Below are 26301 nucleotides of genomic sequence, written 5' to 3' on the forward strand. Positions count from 1 at the left end.
ATCATTAACATTTTATGCATAGGGGAACTGAAGAGCTGTGAGAAGCCAGTGGCTTGCTTGAGGGCCTGCGGGCTGTGGGAAAGCTGGGACTTGCCTGATCCAAGCCTAGAGGCTGGTGTATGGTCAACCGTGGCCCCGTCAGTAAGGGTGAAGGAAACGGCTGAAAGAAGGTGGAAGGTGATAAGCACCCCCATGTCCCCTTCCCTAACTCTGCCCCTGAGCCCTGAGCCCAGCCTCATGGTGTCCCCAGCCCGGCCATTTCCAGCCTTGCTGACGCATCACCCCCGCCCTGTCCCAGACCCCGGAAGCTAGGGTGTTTCCTGTGACGTGGGATGGACTCTGGTGTGGGGAAGCATTCTTGGCTCCCTTGCAGCTGTGATGCTGTGATCTTGGGCACCTTTTCCTACCTCACTTCTCTCGTCTGTTAAATGGGAATCGTGTCCTCAGCTCAGCTGGGATGATAATGTTGGGTGCTTTGAAAGGGAAAATCACCAGAGGTTCGTGGGGTCTAGCAGTTATGAAGGGCTGAGAGGTTCAAGCCATGGCTATACTTAGGCAAAGGATGAGCCCCGTGAAGCCCTGTGACTGGAGGAGAATCTCCACTCTGTGCTCGGGGAAGGGAGCTCACATACAGGCTGTCCTCAGGTGTCCTATTATTCTTGCTGAGGCTGAAGAGGCTTTGACTGTCCTTGTCGTGGTCCTTGTTGCTGACAGGTTCTCCCTGGCAACTTCAGCCTCCCGATCATCCTGCCTCGGCCTCCTAAGTATTAGACTTGCAAAGAGTGTCACCACACATGACCCACCTCCTGTAGGCTCAGCGCTGGCCTCCCCTGAGCTGGCCATGGAGAGAGCGGGGAGGAATAAGGAACGGGCTGTTAGATGTGCTCGTAAGCTCATGCCCGCCAGGTGTGCCGGGGATGGGGCTTGCTAGGTGGGGAGATAGGACGTGGGATCGAGTCCAGGATGACTGGACTCTGTTATCCTGAACTTCCACTGAGGGCCGCTATCACTACCTCCAGCTGGAGCCCAAACCCAGGCAAAGCCTGCATGCGGTGGTCACCTGCCCGACTAGGTCACTGCTGCAGCCCCTTGTTCCAGCTACCTTTGCTTCCAATTCTCCCTCCCACCCTCTCTCGCCATCCCCGCCACAATTCCTCACTTGCCCAGGGTCTTCTGCGTGCAGGGAGATCCAGACAAAGGGAGGATGCCCACACTTGTAGGACTCCATCCTCAGAGGGCTACTTGAGACCTCAGGAATGGGGCAAGCCATGTAGCCAGCTGGACAGTGACAGCAGGAGGACCGGACGACCTTACCCAGACATCACAACTGCATAGCTTTAATTTATTTAATCTATTCCGGCCCCCAGGCTGAGGAAGGGAAACGGCAGGATATTAAATCTGTCTCTCTTGCTGATCCGTCATAGGGATGTCAGCACACATTGATTCTCCTCCTCCTGCTTTTATTAACTGTCTCCTCCAGGGGCTGAAGGCACCACAGGTCCCAGCCTAGACCCCGCTGGGAGCCGGGAACAGATTGCAGGGGGAAGGAGGGGCGTGGAGGGGGCTGGATGGGCCGCGATGATCTTTTAGGGGACAATTACGGCAAGAAAACTTTCATTTTGTAATCTATGCTCTTCTGTTTACAAAGAAGAGTTTGGTGTTTGGAGAGCAGCGGGGGAGCTGGCCACATCCCACAGCCCCACAGGGACAGGGCTGACACTCACTGTTCATTGGGTACTGGATTAGGTTCTGCTGGCTGTTGTAACCAATTACTATAAGCAGAGTGGTTTAAAACACAGCACAGATGAAGCTTGGGATGGTGGCATGCCACTTTAATCCCAGCACTCACGAGACAGAAGGAGGAGCAGGAGTTTGGGGCTAGCCTCAGCTGCATAGCAATTTTGACACTAGCAGAGATACAGGAGACCTTGTCTCCAAACACTAATACCTTTGGCCAAGAAGATGGATCAGGAGATAAAAGCACCAGCTGGCGGGGGAAGACTAAAGACATCAGTCAAACCTGAGAACCCATATAACAAGTCAGCTACAGCAGCATTGTAGTTCAAGCACTCCTGCTGAGATGGGGGTCAGACCCAGGACAACAGCCTGGAAGCTCCATGCCAGCTCGCCTGGGGGTGTGCAGCACAGCAGGAGGAACGAGGAGACAGACTCTGTCTCCGTTACACGGTGGAAGGTGAGCGCTAACTCCCGAACACAAGCATCCAACCCCAAATAAAATGAATCAATAGTGCAAAGCATTGTTGGGCAGCTGGGGGGGGCGTCAGTAGTCCCAAATGGGTCTTGCTGGGTTGACACCAAAGCATGGGTTAGACCTGTGTGCTCCTGATGGCTCTAAGGAAGGGCCCTTTTCTCTGCCCGTTCCAGCCTCTAGAAGCCACTTGTATTCCTTGGCTCATGGCCCCTACCAAGTTCAAAGTCAGCAAGGCTGTTGAAGTACAAACTCTCCTCCTCCTCCCCGTTCCTTACCCACCCAGATCCTCTGCTATCTGAAGGCTAATTGACCGGCAACCTTAATCCCATTTGCAGCCTTGGTTCCACCTCTCCCCCTTGCGACATAAAGTATGATATCCCCGGGCTCTGGGGGGCTAGAATGTGGACACCTTTTGGAGACCTCACTGTGGATCGCACACTGGCAAGGGTCCCCTTCTTCGTGCCCGCAGCAACCCCAAGAAGCTGCGTCAGGGCATCCCGTCGTACAGATGGGAGGCTGAGCTTGCGCAGGTGGCGACTGCTGCTGGGAGGCAGGGGCAGGTCCAGTGAAACACGGAGGCCACGCTCCTCTGCTCGGTTACCCTGGGGATGAGAAGATGCAGCCATCCAGGAAGGAAAACCTGGAACTACCTGCCAGGGACCCAAGGGAGGAAGGCAAGGGCCTGCAAGTGACCAGTCTCAGCCGGCACAGCGAAGCAGAGGAGGAAGAGAGTGCTTTCAAACAGGGGGACCTGCACAGCCCCCCCAGACTTCAGGAGGCACTTTCTGCTCTAAATAATTGAGGCCCTGCCGCCTCCCTCTCCCCAGCTCATCTCCTGCAGACGATTTATTTGCTCATAAAATTGAAGGTCTTCTTTGGCACCATTTTCTGTTCCGCTTAGACAAATATTTAGCAGCCAGACCTGACCTTAATTTCCTTAAATATCAGGGTGGGGGTGTCCAGCAGGAGAAGACACGTGTGTCCAGGGTAGTGCCAGGGGTGGGAGAAGCTGCGCCCCGTTCCCCGAGTCCAAGAGCTGAACTACCTCTCTCTGTGACCACTCGTGTCTCCTCTCCAGTAACAAACTCCCTGAGGCTACAGGAGAGCAGGCACAGACGGCAGAGTGCCAGGTATTGGATGCCCAGTGGAGCTGGCGTTCTGGGGCAGTGCTTACTGCAGGTGATGGCGATGCAGTCAGGGGGTCCTTCCCAATGCCAGGGCTCCTTCCTCTGTATGGAGATAGACTGTCACACTGGGCAGAAAGCAGAGGCAGGAGCAGCTGGGCAGGAGACAGGGATCTGGTGTCAGGGCTACAGGGACTGGTCTCCCTTGCAGTCATTTGTGGATTCATATCATTCGCTGATTCTTGGAGAAGTAGCCAAACCTTTGTTGTGCTCCGAGGTCAGAAACAGAGTTCAGGGTTGCCTCATAGGAGCACAGGTCTAAGAAGTCGGTGAGAAGAGGAAGGAGTCAAAGCCCTCATATAAGAAAGACATGACCAAGATGAGTCCCAAGGACAACCTAAATAGAGTCCCTGGAAATGGCCAGATGAGCTGGGGCAGGTCAGACTGGGGTTGGAGTTGGGACATTAAACGCTGGGTGTCCTTGGGAGGCAGGGACTCCCAGGTAGCAGGGACTCTCGGGAGTCAAGGAGCCCCAGGGGCCACTCTAGGCTCTGGCTTCTGTAATTAGCTCCTATACCTCACCTCTCCTCCCATGTCCCTCCCTCCCTCCTCCACTCCCTGTCTGTGGGGCTGTGGGAGCCACCGATGCCCTCGCAGACACCCAAGCAGTAGCCATTCCACCTCCTCTGATAAGAGTGCGCTATGGTGCTCGGCTCTTAGGCACATCCCATCACCTTATTTAATTCTCACAGCAGCCTCACGGAGGAGGCCGCGTGCATTCCCTGTGTTGTGGAAATTGAAGTCTAGAGATGAAATTCACAGCACCAGGACAGCCCCAGCGTGTTGGGTCATTGAGCTTGCACAGTGATTGGGGTGAGTGCTCCAGGGGTGAGTGCTCCAGGGGTGGGTGCTCCAGGGGTGAGTGCTCCAGGGGTGGGTGCTCCAGGGGTGAGTGCTCCAGGGGGGTGCTCCAGGGGTGAGTGCTCCAGGGGGGCGCTCCAGGGGGGCGCTCCAGGGGTGAGTGCTCCAGGGGTGGGTGCTCCAGGGGTGGGTACTCCAGGGGGTGCTCCAGGGGTGGGTGCTCCAGGGGTGAGTGCTCCAGGGGTGGTGCTCCAGGGGTGAGTGCTCCAGGGGTGAGTGCTCCAGGGGTGGGTGCTCCAGGGGTGAGTGCTCCAGGGGGGTGCTCCAGGGGTGAGTGCTCCAGGGGGGTGCTCCAGGGGTGGGTGCTCCAGGGGTGGGTGCTCCAGGGGTGGGTACTCCAGGGGTGGGTGCTCCAGGGGTGGGTACTCCAGGGGGGTGCTCCAGGGGTGGGTGCTCCAGGGGTGAGTGCTCCAGGGGTGAGTGCTCCAGGGGTGGGTGCTCCAGGGGTGAGTGCTCCAGGGGTGGGTACTCCAGGGGGGTGCTCCAGGGGTGGGTGCTCCAGGGGTGGGTGCTCCAGGGGTGGGGCAAGGCCTCTGCAGAGGTCTAGAGGTACGAAGGAGCATGTGTGTTTAAAGAATGGCAGACGGGTGGTGTAGTGGCGCAAAGAGCCTGCTTTACACTGGATGTCACCTGTTATGGATGGCAGTTCCCCACGGCTTTTAGTCTTCAGATTACCTTCCATGTGGTCACCTTATCTGATCTTTAGTTGTCACCACTGCAGGAGGTGCCCCAGAGAGGTGAAAATGGGGCCCAAGGATACATAGTTGAGAAGTGTCAGAGTCGGCTCCTGTCCCTGCTATAGTCCTTCTAGGGCCTTCTGGAAGAATGGCCAAGATGGCTCGGGATCAGATCTGAGGGACTGGATCATGAGCCCTTCGTGGGAAAGGAGAGGCAGACGCACCAACGATGAGGACCTGTGTATTGGTTGCCTTCTGTTGCTGTGATGAAACACCACCACTAAGGAGACTTATGGAAGGAAGGGGCTGTGCTTCCAGAGCGTTAGAGTCCACGATGGCAGAGTAGAAGCATGGTGACCGTAGGGCCAAACTGAGGGCTCACATCTCCAACAGCAGGCACCAACCAGAGAGAGCGCACTGGGAATGGTGCATGGCTTTGAAACTTCAAACCCCGCCCCCAGTGACACACTTCCTCCAGCAAGGCCACGCCTCAGCCTGCCACACCTAACTCTGGCCACCGACCCCGAGCCTGCCCTCCCCTCTTTGATCATATCTCCTCCTCCAGGAGGCCTCTTTGGACCCCAGTTTCGTCCCAAATGCTCTCACTACTCCACACTCCCACATCTTGCTATGATGCTCCGCCCACCGCATGACTATGTTGCATCTTATTGAATTAACGCCTAAACTCATCCCACATTAGCCACAGGTCTCTGTTTCATTTGTGTAACTGTGGGTAGAAAACAGGGCCTCGTGTGTGGTGCACAGGAGATATACCACTGACCCTTATTCCCCCTGTAGCTAGAGTGTGCACACTGTGTGTGTGTGTGTGTGTGTGTGTGTGTGTGTGTTCTTTCTAAGCCTCAATTCTCTTATCAGTAGGATGGGTTTGACAGTACCTACCTCATCTCTCTGGTGTAACCATGGTAGGAAAAGTCACAGATAGCTCCTCACAGAGTGCAGGATGGGCAGCAGCAGCATGTCAATCAGTGTCAATCAGCGGCCTGTCAATCAGTGTCAATCAGCAGCCTGTCAATCAGTGTCAGTCAATCAGTTGTTGGTTGGGGGTTGGATTTTAAGTGTCCGGAATCCTTAATACTGGCAACGGACCTGGGTGTGGAAATGGGGCTTAGATGATGTCATACAGGATTAGCGTGGTCTTAATCTGCTGCCATCAAAGGATGGAAATTTGGGCCCAAACACAGACGTATAGAGAGAGCACTGTATGGAGCTCGAGACAGAAATTGGAGTGACCGCCCAGGGACTGTGTCAGCCCGGGGACACCGAGGGAGAAGAGATGTGTGGAATAGATCAGCCCTAGAGCCTCAAAGAGGTGTGACCCTGTCAACACCTGGACTTAGGACTGGCAGCCACAGAAGGTGACAGTGTCTCGCTCCTGCTCCTGCTGACTTACTGTGGCAGCCTCAGGGGACCAGAGACCTGCTGTGTGAAGCAGTACAACTGAGCAAACTTCCGGGTACTAGCTATGAAGTGCTGGGTCCTAGGTGCTGCACATGAGGTACTGTGTACTAAGTACTGGGTCCTAGGTGCTGCACATGAGGTACTGAGTACTAAGTACTGGGTCCTAGGTGCTGTATATGAGGTACTGAGTACTAAGTACTGGGTCCTAGGTGCTGCACATGAGGTACTGAGTACTAAGTACTGGGTACAAGGTGCTGCATATGAGGTACTGAATACTAAGTACTGGGTCCTAGGTGTTGCATATGAGGTACTGAGTACTAAGTACTGGGTCCTAGGTGTTGCATATGAGGTACTCCGTACTAAGTACTGGGTACAAGGTGCTGCACATGAGGTACTGAGTACTAAGTACTGGGTACAAGGTGCTGCACATGAGGTACTGCATACTAAGTACTGGGTCCTAGGTGCTGCATATGAGGTACTGCATACTAAGTACCGGGTCCTAGGTGCTGCACATGAGGTACTGAGTACTAAGTACTGGGTATAAGGTGCTGCATATGAGGTACTGAATACTAAGTACTGGGTCCTAGGTGCTGCACATGAGGTACTGAGTACTAAGTACTGGGTACAAGATGCTGCACATGAGGTACTGCATACTAAGTACCGGGTCCTAGGTGCTGCACATGAGGTACTGAGTACTAAGTACTGGGTACAAGGTGCTGCATATGAGGTACTGAGTACTAAGTATTGGGTCCTAGGTGTTGCATATGAGGTACTGCATACTAAGTACCAGGTCCTAAGTGCTGCATATGAGGTACTGTGTATTAAGTACCGGGTCCTAGGTGCTGCATATGAGTACTGAGTACAGGGCGCTGAGTATGAGGTGTTCAGGGCTGGGTGGTTCTCAGAGAGGTCCCCTCCCTTCATCTCCCCGTGATGACCCTTTGTCTCTGCATTTCCCTGTCCCTACCTCAAATACCTGCACCTGCCCTCGTCCCTGGCTCTGGTGGCCAGTCCTGCCCTGGCTGGAGGGTGGCTGGGCCAGGCCTGGTGGTCAGCGATGCTTCTCCTGGCTGGGGGCCGAGACCTGCAACACCTCATTACCAGGCAGAATGTAACGCAATTTCACCCTTGGACAGCGCTGAAAGCCAGGCCTCTGCTGGCCAAAAGATGGGCCGGAAGCTGTTCTGGGGGCCTCCCTGTCCCCTCCTGGGCTGGCAAATCCCCGAAGCACCCAAGCTTCTGGCGCACAGTGAACGCTACAGCTGGAGCAAGCAGATAAACCTCGCGGGCGTGCTGGTCTGCGGTGTCCTGGAGCAAGCGTCAGGAAATGAATGGGTCTTTTCTCAGGCTGCCCCCGCGGCACACGCTGTACCTCCGCCTGCCGCCTCCCCTTCCTGGGCTTTCTTCTCTTCTTCCCTTTGTTTCCTGTTTTCAATAAACACGATTCATGCCAACCCGGCTGGCCCTGTCACCGCCCAAGGCCAGCTGTATTTCTCAGCCGTGAACCCGGGGCCACTGCTAAAGCTATGGCCCTAAGGTGAACCCAAGAATCTGGGCCCCACAGGAAATGGTACCCAGGTAGGAGGGATTTGGTCAGCCCAGGCAGGCGGCCTGGCGCCAGGTCCGTGAGGTGACACAGAGTGCGAGGCGTCACGGAAGCCTCAGAGAGCAACTATGGTGAGAGCCTTCTGGGTCACCCTCCGATGAACACTGGCATCAGCCGGCTCTGAAGCAGGCTTGTCAGGGCAGTGGTGCAAAATCCCACAAACGCGTGGTTCAGACAAGAGGAGTCGCTTCCCGCTCCTGGTGTCTGGAAGTCCAAGCCCAGCTGTCACAGGGCCTTGCAGTCTGAAGGGAGCCCCTTTCTGGGCCCTTCTAGCTTCTAGTTGGGGGGCAGTCAATCCCGGTGCTCCTCCGGGTCTCTGTCTTGTCCCTTGAACAGCCTTCACCCCTGTATGTCCTGGTCTTCACCAAGTCTGACCCTCCTGGCTCTCTCGACTCTTCTAAGGATCACACTAGGCTAAGGGCCACCCTATGGTGGCATGCCCTCCTTTTCACTGATTACATCTGTGACAATTCTATTCCAAACAATGACTATCCCATTCATAGGCACTAGGGGCTAGGTGCTCTCTCTCTCTCTCTCTCTCTCTCTCTCTCTCTCTCTCTCTCTCTCTCTCTCTCTCTCTCTCTCTCTCTCTCTTTCGGGGCACATGTATGTATGGGGGGTTAGTGGGGGGAGATGAGAGGTCCTCCTTAATCATTGTACACCTTTATTTTTTTACCCCCCGGAGACAGGGTTTCACTGTGTAGCCCAGGCTGTCCCGGAACTCACTCTGTAGACCAGACTGGCCTGGAACTCACTGAGATCCGCCTGCCTCTGCTTCCCAAGTGCTGGGATTAAAGGTGTGCGCCACCACACCTGGTTTGTACACCTTATTTTTTGAGACAGGGTCTCTCGCTGAATCTAGAGCTCACTTACTAGGTTACACTGACTGGCCAATGAGCCCCAGGGATCCTCCTATCTCCATCTCCTATCACTAGGAATAAAGCCCTACCAACTTATCTCTGCATGGTGGCTTAGGGTGTGTATCTTAGGCTCCAACACTTCCCAGGACTCCTGACAGCCCAATGTACAATCTCTGCTTACCGCCTAGGACATAGCTCATGTCTGGCCACCCTGGGAACTCACAGCCCCCCTAAGGGGGCAGTTTGTCCTTCCTGAGTCATTGAATGCTGTTCCTTCCTCCAAATGCCTGGCCTGGGACCCCTGTTCACCTGTCCTACGTGGCTGTCCAGGAGGTAAAAGACCCCTCCACCATCGGGATTAAACTTAACTGTCTCTTCTCCGAGTCCTCACTGACTCCAGGCTAAGTTTGCGGGTTCCCGGTGCTTATCTAGGATTCCATCACCAGCCACTCCTCAGTATGACCCCTCCCACTCCCCCCAGGCCACGAACTTGCAGCTGGAGTGACTGGGACCTGGGTCTTTGTCTCCAGCACAGACACAACAGCGCTCACTGAGAATGTATGAAGGGAAAGCCAGCGTTTACTGAGCAGTTCCCACATCCTGCTGGCGGGCACTGTTCTGAGGCTTCACAAATCTCCAAAAAGCCTGTGAGCAGGCACTGGTGCTCATCCCCTCTTCCAGATGCGGAATGGAGCTTGGGATACGGGTCTGATGACCGTGAATAATCCATTAAAGGGCTGGCCGTGCAGTTGAGCATGAGGGACAGCACCTTCCTGGCCTCTGGGAGCTGGTACCCAGGGTCCAAAGACTCCTGCAGTGGTTCTCAACCAGTGAGTCATGACCCCTTTGTGGGTTGCATATCAGCTGTCCTGCATAGCAGATACTTACATCACGATTCATAACAGTAGCAAAATTAGTTATGAAGTAGCAGTGAAATAAGTTTACAGTTGGGGGTCACCACACATGAGGGACTGTATTAAAGACTTGCAGCGTTAGGAAGGTTGAGAACAACTGAGCTAGAGTGTCCATGCTGTGGCTGCCAGGGGCCCAGGTGTATGGTAGATAAGGACAAGTCCCCTGCTTCTCCCTGTGGGATTCTGTCAGGGCCATTCCCTCAGAGGGCAGAGCCTGGGTTCCAACCCTGGTCCTATGGCTCACCAGCCATGTGATGAGGGACATCATTGTGGGACAGCCTTTCAGTGAGGCTCACAGTGGGCAGCGATTCAACTTATCACGGCCAGGGATATGACCTTGGAGGCAGAGCACCTGACTTCAACTGTAACACGGCTACATAGTGGCTGTGCAACCTTGGTCCAGTTACTTGAACTCTCTGGGCTCTCTTCTTCCTGTGTGTATGACGGGGAGGAAGAGAAGGAGGCCATGCTGGGCAAACAGGGAGTAATTCCAGAAAGCCAGCAGGCAGTGGTGGCCATTATGTCTCCCTTCTCCTCCTCCCAAGGTGTCCAATATCATCCCCCATGCGGTGATGTGCACAGTTTTTATCTCCTCTGCATTTAACTCGCTCGCTTAAATTTGAACAATTTCGTCTAAGAAATGAAAGAAAACACAGATAAAAAGCCATTTAGAATCATGGCTCCATAATCCAGGAATTCTCCTTTCCAGGCAAGCTGTTCAGTAGCTACTTGTGGGCGGGAGAGCCTGGTGGGTAAGTGCAGCCTGCAGGAGCCCAGAGGGAGGGGGAAGCCCGGCGTCCCCCCCAAGACTGTCAGTCTCTCACTCAGAAATGTCTTCACGTGTCACCACTTGGGAATTGACACCCCCAGGCTTGCTGGGCTCCTGGGCAGACATCTGGGGGTGGGGGGGCAGGTTCGTGGAAAAGGAGGTCCACTTGGAATCAAGGCTCTGCTATGATTGGCAGAACGGCCATCAGGTGGTCTCTGGGGACCAGCCTGACCAGGAACTCAAAGATAATCTGGGTCACTCGCCCAGTGTCCCTTAGGACAGCTGGGCTTCAGGTCTCACTCATCCAGCTTTCTGAACTGGCTGGCTATACCACTTCAGGTGGGACCCATAGGCTTCTTAGAACGGTAGTTTCCGGAACTATAAGATGAGTGGCAGCCCTCTCTACGGCGTGAGGAAAGAGAATGCCGCTGGGCAGCAGCATCTCTGCTATGGGAGGTGTACCTGCAGAGCGTCAGCACTGCCTGAACATTCTGCCATGGTTTTAAGCAGAGGGCAAGCCAAGGCAGGAGCCAGGCTCTGCACGGAGACAGGCCCGCCCTAGGAACTGGGTCTTGGCACAGGAGGAAGTGGGTCCCCGGGGTGGAGGGAGGCCAGGGAATAGAGTCACGCTTCTGAGAGACCTGGGGAAGGTTTCCATGACGTGAAGGTCTCACCCGGGCTCGGTGCACACTGGCCTGCATCCTCATTCTCTGTTCTTGGGGACCAATATGGAACCCATGGGGGCCTGCACACAGTAGGTGCCCCATACGTATTCTCTGGGGACATGCACATAGTAGGTATCTGGAATACACTTCTGTCACTCAACAATCGCACGGTGAGTGGCAAGTGTATGGTTTCCTCACACAGGACTGAGTGTGTCCCCCGGCTTCAACACAGATGTGTCTTTCTCCTTCTCCACTCCCTTGGGAGCAGGATTTGTGCCTCCGTAAGGCGCCGTGGCGTCTGGCTGGACTGAGCACAGTGGACGGGGTATGACGGGGAGAATAGAGGCACCCTCTCTGTCCTTGGCCTCAGCCTCACTTACAGACTGCCCCACCCTCGGGGCTCATCGTCCGGCTGCAGTCAATGAATCACTCTCCTGCTTGTCAGCTCCCTGTCGATGGCCGTGGGTCTGTCTGCTGCGGCTTCCTGGCCCCCTCTCCTTCTCACTGTCTCCATCCTTGGTAAGGACAAGACCACCAGGTTGTGCAGAGCACCCTGGCAGCCTCCAGACGCTGTACTTCTAGTCCATACCAGTGGTCAGCACAGAACTCGGATGGAGGGTTGATGGGGGGGAGTTTGGCCAACCGCCAATCAAGTGTGAGAGGTACCATGACCAGATGTCCATCCAGCCATTCAAATCATTCTGCCTACTGTTGGTTTGTTTTTCAAGACAGGGTTTCTCTGGGTAGCTTTGGAGCCTGTCCTGGCATTTGCTCTGTAAACCAGACTGACCTCCAGGCTGGCTTCGAACTCACAGAGATATGCCTGCTGCTGCCTCCCGAATGCTGGGACTAAAGGCGTGGGCCGCCACTGTCCAGCCCGTTCTGCCTGTCTTAAGCATTGGTCCCAGTCCTTGCTCAGAGCCTGACGTTCCCCAGATCACGGTGCCGGTGCACAGCGCAGGCAGGAAGCTGCTGGGTGGTCCCTGTCTGCAGGCATCGGGCCAGCTCCCTGCGGAACTAGCCTTTGAGCTAGCCCTTGAAGGCTGCAGCTCACTCTAGAGGAGGACTGAGGAAAATCCCAGTAGGCAGGGGTCAGCCTCTGCCAACGTGAGAGATCTGAAGTGTGTGGATGGGGGTCATGGCCTGCGCCCCACAGATGCATCAGCTTCTCCATTCCTTCGGGCAAAAGGAAGAGGAGAAGGAGGGTGGGGGACAAAGCATAGTGTCCAAAGCCTGCACCTGACCTCGGAGATCAATCCCAGCCCGAAGCATCCACTCCACTCCAGATGTCTGCTTTTCCTGGGGTGGAGGGTGCTGGGAAAGTTCTAGGAGAAACCCAGGGTTCTACGATGGATTAGCTATGTGTACCACAGAACAGCAAGGCAACTCTGAGGTGGTCCCAACCCTTCTCTTATTTTACACACAAGGAAACTGAAGCTGATGGAGGATAAGTAGGAGCTGGTGGGATGGCTCAGTGGTTAGGGGCACTTGTTGCTCTTCCAGAGGACCTGGGTTCAATTCCCAGCACGTTCACTGAGTGACTTTGGGGATCTGACACTAATCGCTTCCACTGTATCTGCACACATGTGGACCATACAGATTCATGTAGACACACACACACACACACACACACACACACACACACACACACACACACACATTTAGCAGCGTACCCCGTAAAGTTCAAGCTGTGAATTTCAGCCTAAGCTTCTCATGAGAAGCACCTGTTAGACTTTCAGAGCTCCCAATGCCCAGGTTGCAGCCCAGCAGCTGAGTCAGAACCTTGAGGGTAAGGGAATCCAGCCAGCAATGTTTTCTGAATATGCCTGGATAATTCTAACCAGCTGGAGAGACAGGACTGTTCTCCACGCCCACAGCTAAAGCTCTTCCCACGTCTCCCCAACCACGATAGGTTTAATCACTATGGGCTTCATCTCTGGGCCACACCAAAATTATGGATCTAAGTGCTCTTGCTCGCTCTGGGTGTTCAAATTTGTGTGCGGTTTGTGGACTGCTGTCCTCCAGGGATGGCAGACACTACCATCTTACTCAGAGCAGCTGAGACTTCCTGTGGAAGACCCACGACAAGATGGAGGCCCTCCAACCATGCAGCTATGGGGAAATGGCTGGGGTGAGACTTTTTGGAGATGTGGCTGATTTGGAATTGCCCACAATTTCATATGTAACCCCTTACCCAAGCTCCTATAATAAGTAAGTCAAATAAATTCAGTGGTTCACCAACCTAGACTTGGGTGGAATCGTTTCTCTGGTCTGTCGTTGGTGCTGTATCTGGAGTGAACTGACATTTGTTCATGTCTCCCCAGGGAAAGGTAACACGACAAACGGGATTTCAAGTCTATTTAATCAGACTCTTTCTGTTATAAGTGACAAAACCCCTGCTTTGCCTGGCCAGAGAGAAGCTCACAAGTAGATCAGACTCCAGGCATAGCTTGATCCAGCACCTCAGACGGCATCCCTGCCCCCCCCCAGTTCATGATGCCTTTATTCTTAGAACCGATGCTATGGTGAAATAGCCACCAGTAAGGAGAAACCCACGACCCTTTGGACAAATGAGGGTCTCTTGCCAAGCAAAGTGAAGAAACCTTAAGACTGATGGCTGAACTGGATTTGCCACCAGGCCATCATGGCCATGAACCAAACACAGCAGTCAAGGGGATGGTGGACTACTCTGATTTGCTTACCCTGACTCCCCAATGCTTGTCCATCCAAATCAAATGGCTGGAAGGGAAAAGGTGATTTAGAAATCAAGCCAAAGGGTGGCAGCCATCTGCTATCAAAAGTGGAGGGGCATGGGGCTGGCAGGATGGCTCAGTGGTTAAGAGCACTTGCCGTTCTTCCAGAGGACCTGGTTCAATTCCCAGAACCCACATCTGAAGAGTCACAACTGCCTACCACTCAAGTTCCAGGGGATTCAGCTTCTCTGGCTTCCCTGGGCACCTGGACTCGTGTATACAAACCCACACAGAAACATACGCAAGCACACAGCTAAAAATAAAAATAAATGTTTTTTAAACAGAGGGTAAACAGATATAGGAAGGTAAAAATAAAATCCCCACACAGTTTCTCAGGCCAGCTGAACAATGATACTATGAAAACATCACGCAAAGCTTTTTTTAACTTTCAGATTTACTCTGTGTGTGTGTGTGTGTGTGTGCACAGTGCACATGAAGAGGTCATAGGACAACTTGTGAGGGTCAGTTCTTTCTTTCACCACGTGGGTCCCAGAAATCGAACTCAGATCTTTGAACTTGGCAGCAAAGCCTTTACCTGCAAAGCCACCTTGTCAGCCCAGCTCAAAGGTTCTCTGATAGGTCCTCAAAACTCACCAAATTTGGACGGCAGACGGTGCCAAAAGTCAGTGCCTTTACCAAGGCACCTGGTTACAGCTCCCTGCCTTTTCAGAACTGAGCCAGCCCGGCACCCCTGTGCCCTCCCTCGATGTCGCACGGCGTAGGTCAGGGCATTCTCTCCATGGCTCTTCTCTGCTGATTTGCAGCCAGCCCGGCTTAGTTTCCAACAGGGAATGTGAGAATGAGCCAAAGACTCTGTAGTCAATAGCTCTAAGGGGGAAAATGGGGAACTTGTCCAGTGGCTTTGGGGAAACATCTAGTTATCAGTTCGTCTGCAAGTGGAGAGAGGCATAGACACAGAGTAAGAGATTGCGTTACAGGATTCAATTCTTGGGTCTCCTGAAGTGATATTTGACATTTACACCCTTGTCAAGGCCACAGCTGGGTGCAGTCTACCTCCCCTTGGGCGGAGCTGGAGTTGCAGGTGGTTGTGAGCTGCTAGGTCACTGGGAACTTAACTTTAGAAGTCTTCAGCAATAGCAGAGGCGGGTGCTCTCAGCCTCTGAGTCATCTCTCCAGCCCCTAGACTGGGGCATATTCATGGGTCACAATTGGCCTGTTGGTTTTTCCTAGCTTAGCAGGAAAAGGATCACAGAGTAGCCTTGGACCCTTCCAGAACCCCCTGAGCAGAGGTAGCCTCGCTCATGGCCCACAGCAGAGCTCCCAACCAGTCTTCCGTCTGTGAGCCAAACAGGACCTCTTGTCCAATGACTCAGGTGACTCAACACAGTGCTACTATGTCACTGACATTTCAGTGAGAACTGGAGACTCTGATGTCCCCAGCCCAGCTCTGCACCAGAATTTAAGGACCTTGTAGGATGAGGCAATAGAGGCCAGGATCTCCAGGATCCCACAAAGGCCACTCGATCACAGGACAGTCATACCTTCAAAGAAGTGTCCATTGTCTCATCTCTGAAATTAGGGGAGGAGTGTCTGGGACTTTGGGAGCCACATAGACCCATAGCTCCTGGATCTGCTGCCCAAGGTCCCCTTCAACCTTGCTGGAGCCCTTGCCTGGATAGTGGGACCCCCTCAGCCATGCTGGAGTCTTGCCTGGATAGTGGGACCCCCTCAACCTTGCTGGAGCCCTTGCCTGGGAAGTGGCCCCCTGCAGAGATTTAGGAGCCCTCACGCTTAGTCAACAACCTCCATATAGAACAGGCAAGTCAGGCTGGGATAAGTGCAGAAATAGACGTGTGAGTTTGTTCTGGGAGCCAGGAGGGGGTGGGGTGGCACTCTGGAGAGAAAAGGTGTGGGGAGGATGGGGGCGGTTTCTCCGATGACAAGATGAGCTGGCCCAGGGATGGATGAGTCTGCTGACAGTGAGGAAGGAGGAGGGCATTTGAGGTGGGGACAGGAATGTGAGCCTGGCTGGGGCACACAGGAGCCTGGTCAGTGTGTATTAGGATGGGCCTGGCAGAGGCTACAGAAGACCAGCAGGTTATAGGGCTAGAGGGAGGCTGTGGAGGAAAGCAGGAACCTGGAGGGCCACACAGTGGGGGTCCTGGAGCTCCTGGAACATGGACCCGCCCACTATCAGGGGATAGGGGGAAGGGAGTTCTCCTGGCTCTCCCAGCTCCTTGAACTAGGCCCAGATCCAGAGCAAGGCCTGGGCTCAGGGTTCTGAAGGACCCCTGGGACCTGCGAGGTAAGCAGGCTTGACAGGTGGGAGGGCCCTAGGGAGCTGCTATAGCTAAGTAGGAAGGAGTGTAGCTTAAAGGAATGACACAGTGGGAAGGGCGAGCCGCCAGCTAAGGCAGGGTGGCTGGATGAGCAGGCGGCCGGGTGTGAAGGAGAGCTCCTGGGAGTCACTGAAGCAAAGCGCTGTCAGCCCTAGAGGAGCCCCTGGAACCCAGCCTGCGCATATTTCCAGGTGTGTGGTTGCTGTGTATAAGGCACGAGCCTGGGAACCAATCAGAAGTGGGTTCAAATCCTGCATTCCAGTAGTTAGACCATTTATTTGCTGTGTGACGTTGAACTAGTGGATCAGTCTCATCATTAACTCTTTTGGTTTTGTTGGTGATGGTGATCATGTAATTTGAGACAAGGTTGAATTTGTAGTCCAGGCTGGCCTGAAACTTGCTATGCAGTCATGGCTGACCTTGAACCTCAGACCTTCCCACCTCTGCTACCCCAGTCCCGAGATTACAGGTCCCATATCTGGCTGTGTTACCTCTTCTATGAAACCTTCTGGGATTGTTGAAGAGATTAAATATGATGCTAGCCAACAGTTACTCCTCTGGCTTCTACCTCCCACACTCCTTGCTTCCTCTGCATAGACTCAGCCCAGGCACCACTCTGAACCTCCTTTACAGATGGGAAAATCAATTCACAGAACCGTTCAGTGACTTGCCGGAAGTCACCCAGTGACTTGCCAGTCTGAGGCTTGAACCCAAATTATCTGACTCCAGGGCTTGTGGGCTGAACCTACACACCAACTGTGAGATCATATGGGCAGCCTCTGTCTCGAGATCTGCTTGCTGTGGCCTTGTTATCTAAACCGTTATCAAACACGGAGAACAAGCAGCTGTCTGTGAGGTAGCATCAACGTTGTAGGATCTGTCATGCACCAAACGTACAGCGCAGCAATCTCACCTGACTTTAGCAACCATTTGGATGTTTGTTGTATTTATTTATTATGGTGTTTTCGAGACAGGGTTTCTCTGTGTAGCCCTGGCTGTCCTGGAGCTCACTCTGTAGACCAGGCTGTCCTCGAACTCACTTGCCTCTGCCTCCTGAGTGCTGGGATTAAAGTCGTGCACCACCACCTGGCATGTTTGTTATTGTTGTTGGTGTGTGTGTGTGTGTTTTTTTGAGACAAGGTTTCTCTGTGTAGCTTTGGAGTATGTCCTGGAACTCGCTCTGTAGACCATGCTGGCCTCAAACACACAGAGATTCGCCTGCCTCTGCCTCCCAAGTGCTGGGATTAAAGTGTGCGCCACCACCACTTGGCTGCACTTTTGTTGTCTGAAAGACATTATCTCAGTACATAGTCCAAGCTGGCCTGGAACTTAGATCCTCCTGCCTTAGCCTCGTGAGTGCTGGCATCATAGGCATGGCTGCTATGCCCAGCTACAGCCCCTTCATGAGGTAACTGGAAGGTGAGTTCAGAGACGCAAGGTGATATACCCACATCCTCCAGCCAGCAAAGCAGATGTCAAAGCACTAAGTCCACTTAGTACCAAGCGTTACGTCCAGTGTAGAAACAACAGTCACAGAATCTCCAGGGGGAGAAATCCTCTGTGCCAGGGTCCCTGTGGAATAGCCTGGTTGCAGTTTTTTTCCCTGACTCTTTCCTTCCTTTTCTCTGGTTTTGCATCTGATAAATTTCATTGACCCTGGGCTGACCCCATGCCCCGGGGCAGGGTGGGGGTTTAAGCTGGGGCTCAGAGACTCACAGTCTAGGCTGGGTGATGAGATCAGCTCAGAGCTTCAACAGAATCACATCCTCCCTCCCGCCAGCTCTGGCCTTCCTATCCTGCAGGCCTGAGCTGCTCCCTCGGTGCTTGGGAGAGCAGGGCCCCAGGGGCGGGGCTTGGACTCGCTGTGCCTTGCAGATCTTCACTTCTACATTTTCCTGTGTGTAGAAGGGAGGTAACTGTCCTCCCGCTGTCATGGGAAGACGAAGGAAGATGGTGGTGAGCTACGGGGACCAGTATAAAAGGAAGGGGTACGGATGAGGTCAGGGAGTGCGGGAGTATGGGAAGAGAAGAAAAAGGAGAAAGGGGAAGAGGGGGGAGGAGAGAAGGAGGGGGAGGGGAGGCCGTCACGTTGACTCTCCAGGCACAGCTCTGCCCAAGGCTGCTCCCCCACGTACACATTAAGGCTACTCACACATTCCTTCCGCATCCTGCTGACACATCTGCCAGATGTGCCTCGGGTTGCCAACAAGAGCAGCTGCCCCCCCCCCACGTGCCCAGCTGCGGAATGAGGAACTGGAGATGACAGGAAGGAAACTGAAGAGAGGTGGTCAAAAGGACAGCAATGCTGGGGAGTACCCTCGGTCATGGGATCCCCTGCCTGGGGACTCAGTCTTGCTGTTTGCTGGAAGAGGTTAGGTGACCTGGCGACCTGTGCCAGAGGAAGCCAGGGCTATAGCGTGTCTGCAGCCACTAGTCCTGCCCCAGGATCTTGTCCTAGAAAGACGAGGTGTAGTCCACTGCCATACCACCCTGAACACGCCCGATCTCGTCTGATCTCGTCAAGATGAGGTGTGACTTTCCCTCCTTGGGGCTGGTCCCTCCGGTTTCCTTGAGGCAGGGTGTACTCGACTCAGACAACCTCAAGTTCAACCAAGTTGAATGTGAACTTTGACTTAGACCCACTAACTCTCCTGGCATTGACTTCCCTAAGAATATGCAGAGATGTTACAGTAGCTGTGTGTTCAAGACCTCGGCTGAGACCTGAGCAGACCAGAGCAGAAGGACAGGGTGCCAAACATGTAGACACCATGGGGGGGGATAGAGGTGACCATGGCAGACCTCAGTTCAAACCTGCTGCAACATCTATCATCCCTGCGATCATGAGTCTGACCCTCAGTCTTCATATCTGTAAAGTGGGGAGAATGTCAAAATGGACCTGGGCTACAGAATCAAATGCCCTGAATTTGACCCCAGGCTTTAACTGCTTGGTGGTCTGAAGCCACTAGTTACTTCTCCTCTGAAAATAGATTAACAAGAAGGCTCACTTCCTGGGAGGGCGGGGCTTGGGTGAAGGCATATGTATACAGGGCCTGCCACCCAATCCATGGCAGCCATTGGTTAGGATCATGACAGTTATGGTTGGCAGTCTTCTTGTTGCCTAGTGGGCATATGACCCGATAAAATTCAGATTTGTCCACTAGCCAGCTTAGTGCTCTACCACCGTGTCTTTGTAATAGAGCGCTCTCCACCCTGCATACACAAGATGTGCAGGAGTGGAAGCTGGCACTGGGGGAGGGCAGCCCATCAGAGCCACATGGATTCCTGACTGGGGAGATGCCAAGAAAGCTCTTTCTTGCTGTCACTGCAGAGCTCTAGCTGGGTCCTGGTGGCCAGAGTTTTAAAGCTGGCCCGTCTCCTGGCGCCAGTGGGCCAGCAGAGCTGGGTGGAGTACAAGATGCTGGCCAACTTGTACCAGGAAGCTGAGACTACACAGACAAAGAGCAGGATAGGGAGCCAGGCTGAAGTTTTATGTTGAGCCTTGAGTATCCCTGGAGGAGCAGAAAGACAGGCCGTGAGTAAGACCTCTGCCCTCTCAAGGTCCGGGCAGCCTCGCCGAGCACTGGAAAGCCAGGAAACACAAACTTACACTTGAACCTGAGCCCTGCTCAACGCCACTAGCTCCAAGCCTCCTATCACCTCCAAGGTTTGGACAAAGAGGCATGAAGTCCTCACCCGACCAAGGCAAGCACTAGTTACTGTCCGTGGTGCTGAAACACCCGGGGCTAGGCTCTGTCTGTGGTGGATTCCCACACAGTCTCTCGGGAGTTTTCTGTACTGGGAAATAATTTTTATTTCCTAACTTGATTTCAAAAAGCACGCTGTTTCTTTTGCTGTTGTAGAGAACACAGGTGCATGCCTTTGACCGAGTAAGTGGTGTGCTTAGTCTCGTGTTCTCCGGGCCATTTCTCCTCACTTCGCTGCCCCCTGCCATTTGTCCCTTGAAAATCAGGGGTCTCCTAGTCCTCTGATGCTGTGTACCCAGCGCACGTCCGTTGCACCTCCCACGCTTTCTTGAGAAATCCCACCAGGGCACCTCTGAGCACATCAGTTTTGGTGTCCTCACCGGGCAAGCATGAACAGAGAAACAAGGAACAAAAGGCTGTGAAGGCCAAGGAGCCAGCCACAGTGAATCTGGGGCCAGCACCTGCATCTTCTGACTGCCTCATCCCCATACCCCCCTCTTCCCTGGGGCCATGGTCTCTCTTTCAGATCTTTTATGTTTTCCCAGGCAGAACAGAAGCACCGTCTTGATTCCCAGCTCACTGCGTGCTGCTCACTGTGAGCTCTGCTTAGCCCCTTCCCAAGTCTTCCCTCATGAGGAAGGGAGCAAGTAAGGACTCAAGCCAAGAGATGAGAAGCGACTCCTACCAGGCCGCAAACAGGTGTGCGACAGGACTGGAACTGAGACTAGAACTTGGTCAGGGGACATGGGTTCCGTTAGCAAAGCACTTGCTGTGCGATCCCGAGGGACTGAGTTTGGGTGCCCATGGGCTGAACCGCGAGTGGCAGCACATGCCCTGTAATCCCAGTGCTGGAGAAGAGATGGGAGGAGCCCAGGAGCTTGCTGGCCAGCCAGTCTAGCTGACTCAGTGAGCTCCAGATCCAGCGAGAGGGTGCATCTCAGAAAGTGAGATAGGGAGAAGAGAGGAAGACCCCCAACCAACGTGGGTGTATAGCCTGCACAAGTGCGCACACCCATGCACATACATGTAAACACACATGAGGGAAAACCCTAGAACTTTTAGGGAGTGTCTCTTACCTCCCCCTTCAGAGCCATTCTGGCAACAAGAGCAGCAAGGAATCTACTTACACCCACAACCCGGAGACTCTAATGCTTCCCCTATGATGCGACCATCCTGGCTGAAGCCACTGAAGCACAGTCCTTGTCTCCTCTCCCAGTGCAATGACTCCATTACATAAAATGTCCCTCTGGGTCTGGCCGTTGGTGACATTCACTCTCAAAGGCTTCAGCAACATTGGGTCTTCTGAAGATGTTGGGGGTTAGAGCAAAGGTCCCTAGAAACATGGGTGGGGGCGGGGCCTCTTGTCAGGAGACGATGATGCGGCAGTGTGAATACTGATGAAGCTGTAATTGGCTCCCTCTTTCAGAGCCTGGGTGTCTGCAGGCCCAGGCGCTGGGGCTAATTGTTGCAGGCAATTAATAACTTGGATTGTGTTCACTCTGGCGCAGGCTGCCTGCTTCCTTGGAGGAGGCAAGTGAGGCTGGGAAAGGAATGGTAGGCCGGGCTGCTTGCAGAATGCTGGGGGAGGGAGAAGGGTGCTACCCATCTGCCGTCACCCCAGCCCAGAGCTGTCTCTGTTGCCCTCCCCCAAACCTCCCCTAAATGATCATCTATTCTCTCCTTGTGGGAATTCTGTAAGCTCAGACTCCCTAATGGGGCTCCAGGGAAGAGGGGGCTGGACAGAAGAAAAGAAGTATCTCAGAGGAACTACAGACCTGGCCCTAGAAGGCCTGGACATCAACCCAAGTTCACTCACCAGCTCGTTATGTGACCTCAAGAGGACAGTTTACTCGAAGTGAACCTGGGCATGCATACCAAGCTTTTCCCAACCAATCCGACAATTGCTGAAACACAACCGATCGTTCTATCATTTATCTTTGTGACTGCATTGAATTAAACTCTATGTAAGTGACTATTGAATGGTTGCCTAGAAACGAGTTCCCATCTGCCATAAAACTCACTGCAAGTGGAGGAGCAGTGGAGGTCCTCCTTAGACCCATTTTGCAGATGAGTAAACTGAGTGTCGGTGAAGTGAGCTGACTCACTCAAGTTCACACAGTCACTATAATGTGTGTGCGGGCACACACACACACACACATACCATCTTTCCCCAAAGTCAAAGTGTTGGAAGATTAAAAAGGGAACTATTTCAAAAAGTATTTATTCCCTTCCACCATGCTGGGACACTCCCAACCCCTCCCCATGTGCTTAACCCTCAGCTGCTCAGCCATCTGGTGAAATAACTGGGTTTGTGCACAATCTTCCTCACCAGTGGAGCAAAGAAACAGGAGGAGCTGGCGTCCTGGCTCTTGTTTAGTGGGTACCAGGAGTATGAAGGCAACACTGACATTTACCCAAATCTTAACCCATGCCACGCAAATGTGCCAAGTGCTGCTTTTCCATAGAGATGCTCTTGTCTGGTAAACCTTGATAGCCAAGAGGCAGGTACTGCCACTGTCTCTATTTTATAAATGGAGGGGGGTGGGTGGGACCTCAACCAGGGGAAGTGACTTTCCCAAGGTCACACAGCAGCTCGTAGGGAGTGGAACGGGAAAATAGCTCCCCTAAGACAGCTGACTGAAAGGCTTAGCTGGCAGGCCCTGCTTTCGAATAGCTGGAGACCAGACAGAAGGGGCAGTAAAGGAGTTGGGACCGAGGACAAAGTGACTCTTTATGGCTCCTGTCCCTTTCAAAAGAAGGCTTTTCAGTTAGTCGGGGAGACAGAGTAAGGGAAGCAGCTTCTGGGCACCGAGAGGCATTTAAATCAGACCCAGGAAACATTGGAATTCCGAGACTGAGAGGGGGGACCATGGGGACTTGCATTCTCTGCTGCCTCACAGCTGGGTCCATCATGGGGCCACCGGAGTCATCCCTGGGAAGCTCCTGAAGGTAAGGGGTGGTGGGGTTCAGGGAGGTGCCTGAGGTGGGACAATGATCCCATCTAGGCAGGGCAACCAGGGAGAGGGAGGCAGAGCTCAGAGCTCTGGAGCAGGGTTCTCGCAGCTCTCCACACGTGTGTCTCTTCCACTGCCACCACAGGCTCCCCCTTTTCAGCAGACATATTTCAAAGGCCTGGTTCCATTTGCATTTTTAAAACCCTGCTGATGGCCTGGGAAAATCATATCCTTTCAGGATTTCTCAGTATCACTCCTGCAACACACACACACACACACACACACACACAGAGAGAGAGAGAGAGAGAGAGAGAGAGAGAGAGAGAGAGAGAGAGAGAGCATGGATGAGCCCTGGCCCTCTGGAGATTGCCTGGAGCACCAGAGAGGGGAGAAAGGACCCCAATGAAAGCAGGGAATGTGTCATCAGGGCCTGGGAGAATGGAGGTCATAGCCACGAGTGTGGGCTCGTGGGAGGCACAGCACCCTGGAGGCAAAAATGGGGTGGCCTGTGTTCTGTCAGACTGCTGGGAGCAGCACAGGGGCTTTGGAGAACTTTAAGGAGGCTCCTAGAAGCAGGCTCAAAACGAGCTAAAAAGAAAGGAGCCATTCGCCCAGGAGGGCAAGCCTCTGCTCTCAGCTGGGCTTGGGAACACACTTTGTGCTGCCCGTTACTCCCTTAGAAACAAGTATTTCCACGTTCTCCTTCCTCCCACCCTTCCCCATGGCTCCTCTTTCTCTGCCTCCCTCTGGGATGTTTTCAAGGCAGTGCTGGGCTGTTCCACCTAGAGTATCACATTTGGCCTCCATAAAACAATATACACACCCTCCATTTTAGGCCTGTTCTCTGTCTCTCTCTCTCTCTGTCTCTCTCTCTCTCTCTGTCTCTCTCTCTCTCTCTGTCTCTCTCTCTCTCTGTCTCTCTCTCTCTCTGTCTCTCTCTCTCTCTGTCTCTCTCTCTCTCTCTGTCTGTCTGTCTTGGACAACCTTCCTTCCAGGAACTGTCCCTAATCCTAACGTCTTCAGGGTGGTGTGAATTCACTGCAGCTCTTCTGATAGATTTGGTGGCTGGACCATGGGTCCCCTGAAAATCCTTCCTGAGCACGGGTGGGGGGGGGAGGCAAAAGCCAGGGCAGGGACATTGGCTCTGGTCATTTGCTTTGGTGCATATGAGCTCTGGGGTACCCAGAATCATAAATGCCCATGCATCCCCCTGGCATCCAGCAGGTGACCGTATCCAGGAAAGCTGAACAGATGCTGCCAGTGAGGGATGGCAGGACTTCACTGGAGAACGCCAAAGTCAGAGGGGTTCAAATAACTCCCAGGTTGTCTCTTTTTAAATGGAAACTCGTATTTACGTATTATTTATAGTGTGTTTGGAGGGGTGTGCATGTGTGCCACGGTGCATGAGTGGCGGTCAGAGGACAGCTCACTGGGGCGGGTTTTCCCTGGGTTGGCAGCAAGCACCTGTTAACTCATGCCCAGGCCCGTAGGTTTCCTCTTCCAAAAATACGGATGGGGGCCTGGGTTACACAACGTAGAGCCAGGTGTGGGACTTTTGACATTTTTATTTCATGATGCTCCTGCATTCTTTTTACATAAAATGGAGATTTCCTAACGGCAAAGATTTCAGCTCACTTATTTCTATCTTCCTGGTTCTCCAGAAGTTCACATTCTGATTTTGCATCATAATCACCTGAGTGACATCCCTCCTGCAGCCGGAGGCTAGAACCAGGTCCTTTGGAGGGCTCCCTTGCCTCTCGTTGGGTGACATCAAGGCCAATGCCTTTTGGAGCACTGAAAAGGAGAAACTAAGCGGAGGCGCGGGGTGGGGGGTTTAGTCTTGATTCCTGGGCTCCTTCCTCTTTGGGCACCCATTCGACAGAGGATGTCAGGCAGACCTTGTGCCTCTACTGGACCAGTGCCGGGTTCCAGGGACTGGCAGGGCTCTGGGCTCTGCTGCCAGAGAGGTGAATAGAGGAGGGAGGAAGGAATGGTGCCAGGCGCCTGGGCTTGGCAGCCACCTCCGGAGGGCATCCGGGGATGCCCTCGAGTGTCCAGGAGACTGGTGAGGTGCCAAAATTGGGCAGATGTGGCAGGAGCGCACGCCTGGGAGAGACCTCGGGGGCCGGTAGGGGGCATGGTTAGGGCCATTTGCAGAGACTGGGACTGACCCCCAGGGGTCGCTGCGCTATGCGCAGCCCTTGCTCGCCAGCGCCGGGAGCCTGGCTGTACCACCACGCGGTTCCCACAGGGGGAGCGGCAGCCAGGGCGGCGCCTGGCGGCGGGATCGGGAGACAGCAGCGCGCGGCGGATCGCAAGCCCTCACCGGACGGTGACGCAGAGTCCGCAGGCGCTGAGACTGGAGGCTCCAGAGGCCGTGGCGCGGCGCGACTCCAGAGCCTGCCCGGGACACCCCCGCACCCCGTGGTAGGAACCGGGACCCAAACAAAGGCGGGCGGCAGATAAAAGGCGGCGGCGCCGAGTGCTCCGGCTGCGCGCTGGGGACGCAGTTGTCACTGACCTGCTCACGGTCTGCACGCCCGGGAGCGGAGCTGGGGGTGACGCTGGCATCCTGCGGCTCCGAGGACCTTCCCCCCTGAGACTCCGCACAAGGGACATATTTTCTCGGCGGGGTGGCTGAAGCCCCCTATTCCCTGCGGCACCCGTGTTTCAGCCTAGCTCAGCTCGGCCAGCGAGGTGAGTGGGACTGCCGCTGGGCGCCATCGGGGCTGGGGATGAGCGACTCCGAGGAGGGAAAGGGGTTAATGCGCCCCACCGCGCCGGTGTCTATGCTGGGGGCCAGAAGGGAGGGGAGTGCGGAAAGTTCTCCCGTTCTCAGGCCACCCCGGGCAAGGGCCTCGGCGTCCCAGGAAAGCCGGCTGATGAAGACAGAGTTCAGATCTCAGAGCTTGTCCCCGCGCTTACGAGGCCAAATCCCAACCTCGCATCAAGGCTCTAGGGAGCCGCTGCAGCTTCGGTCTGCCAGAGCGAGTTTCACATCCAGAGTCAGGCTGGGTCCCGACCTCCGTACCCCTGCTTGTCCCAGTAGAGATGTCTGTCTGGGTCCATAAAAGTTGAGCGTCAACCTGAAGCCATCCCCAATCCTCTGTCCTCCAGGCTTCAGAAGAGGGAGGGCACAGGGAAAGGTGAAGGATGGCTTCTACAGCTGCCCCCTACTTGAGAGCACTCGCGCTCAGCGGGATGTTCTTCGAATCCTGAACCGCGGTTAACCCGCTGCAGGTGCTGCTGCGTGAGGGAACCTCTGGGGCTCCGGCAGGCGATGGAAGCATAGCGCTAGAGGGTTCCTGGATCGGTCCAGAACGTCAGCGAGGACTGATGGGGTGGGCACTTGAGCAGCCGTGGAGCCCAGAGTCAGGGGAAGGTTCCCAGCGCGAGTGACAGCGGGTCCCAAGAGCCAACCCT

General features: G+C 54.2%; 1 protein-coding gene across 3 annotated transcripts in view; it reads left to right on the top strand.

The window, feature by feature from the left end:
• Positions 1-22780: 22780 nt before the first annotated feature.
• The window catches only part of Disp3 (dispatched RND transporter family member 3), a 53440-nt gene continuing 49919 nt past the window's right edge, over positions 22781-26301 (top strand). Inside the window, exon 1 of one of the 3 annotated variants that reach the window (XM_040734996.1) lies at positions 22781-22873. The gene's annotated coding sequence lies outside the window, so the exon portion shown is untranslated. Of the gene's footprint in view, positions 22874-25198; positions 25576-26301 lie in introns of those variants that run through there. The other 2 variants (XM_040734997.1, XM_005079331.4) reach the window with 2 other exon arrangements.

This window comes from Mesocricetus auratus, unplaced genomic scaffold, assembly GCF_017639785.1.
Source record: "Mesocricetus auratus isolate SY011 unplaced genomic scaffold, BCM_Maur_2.0 Super-Scaffold_100042, whole genome shotgun sequence".
Taxonomy (NCBI): Eukaryota; Metazoa; Chordata; class Mammalia; order Rodentia; family Cricetidae; genus Mesocricetus; species Mesocricetus auratus.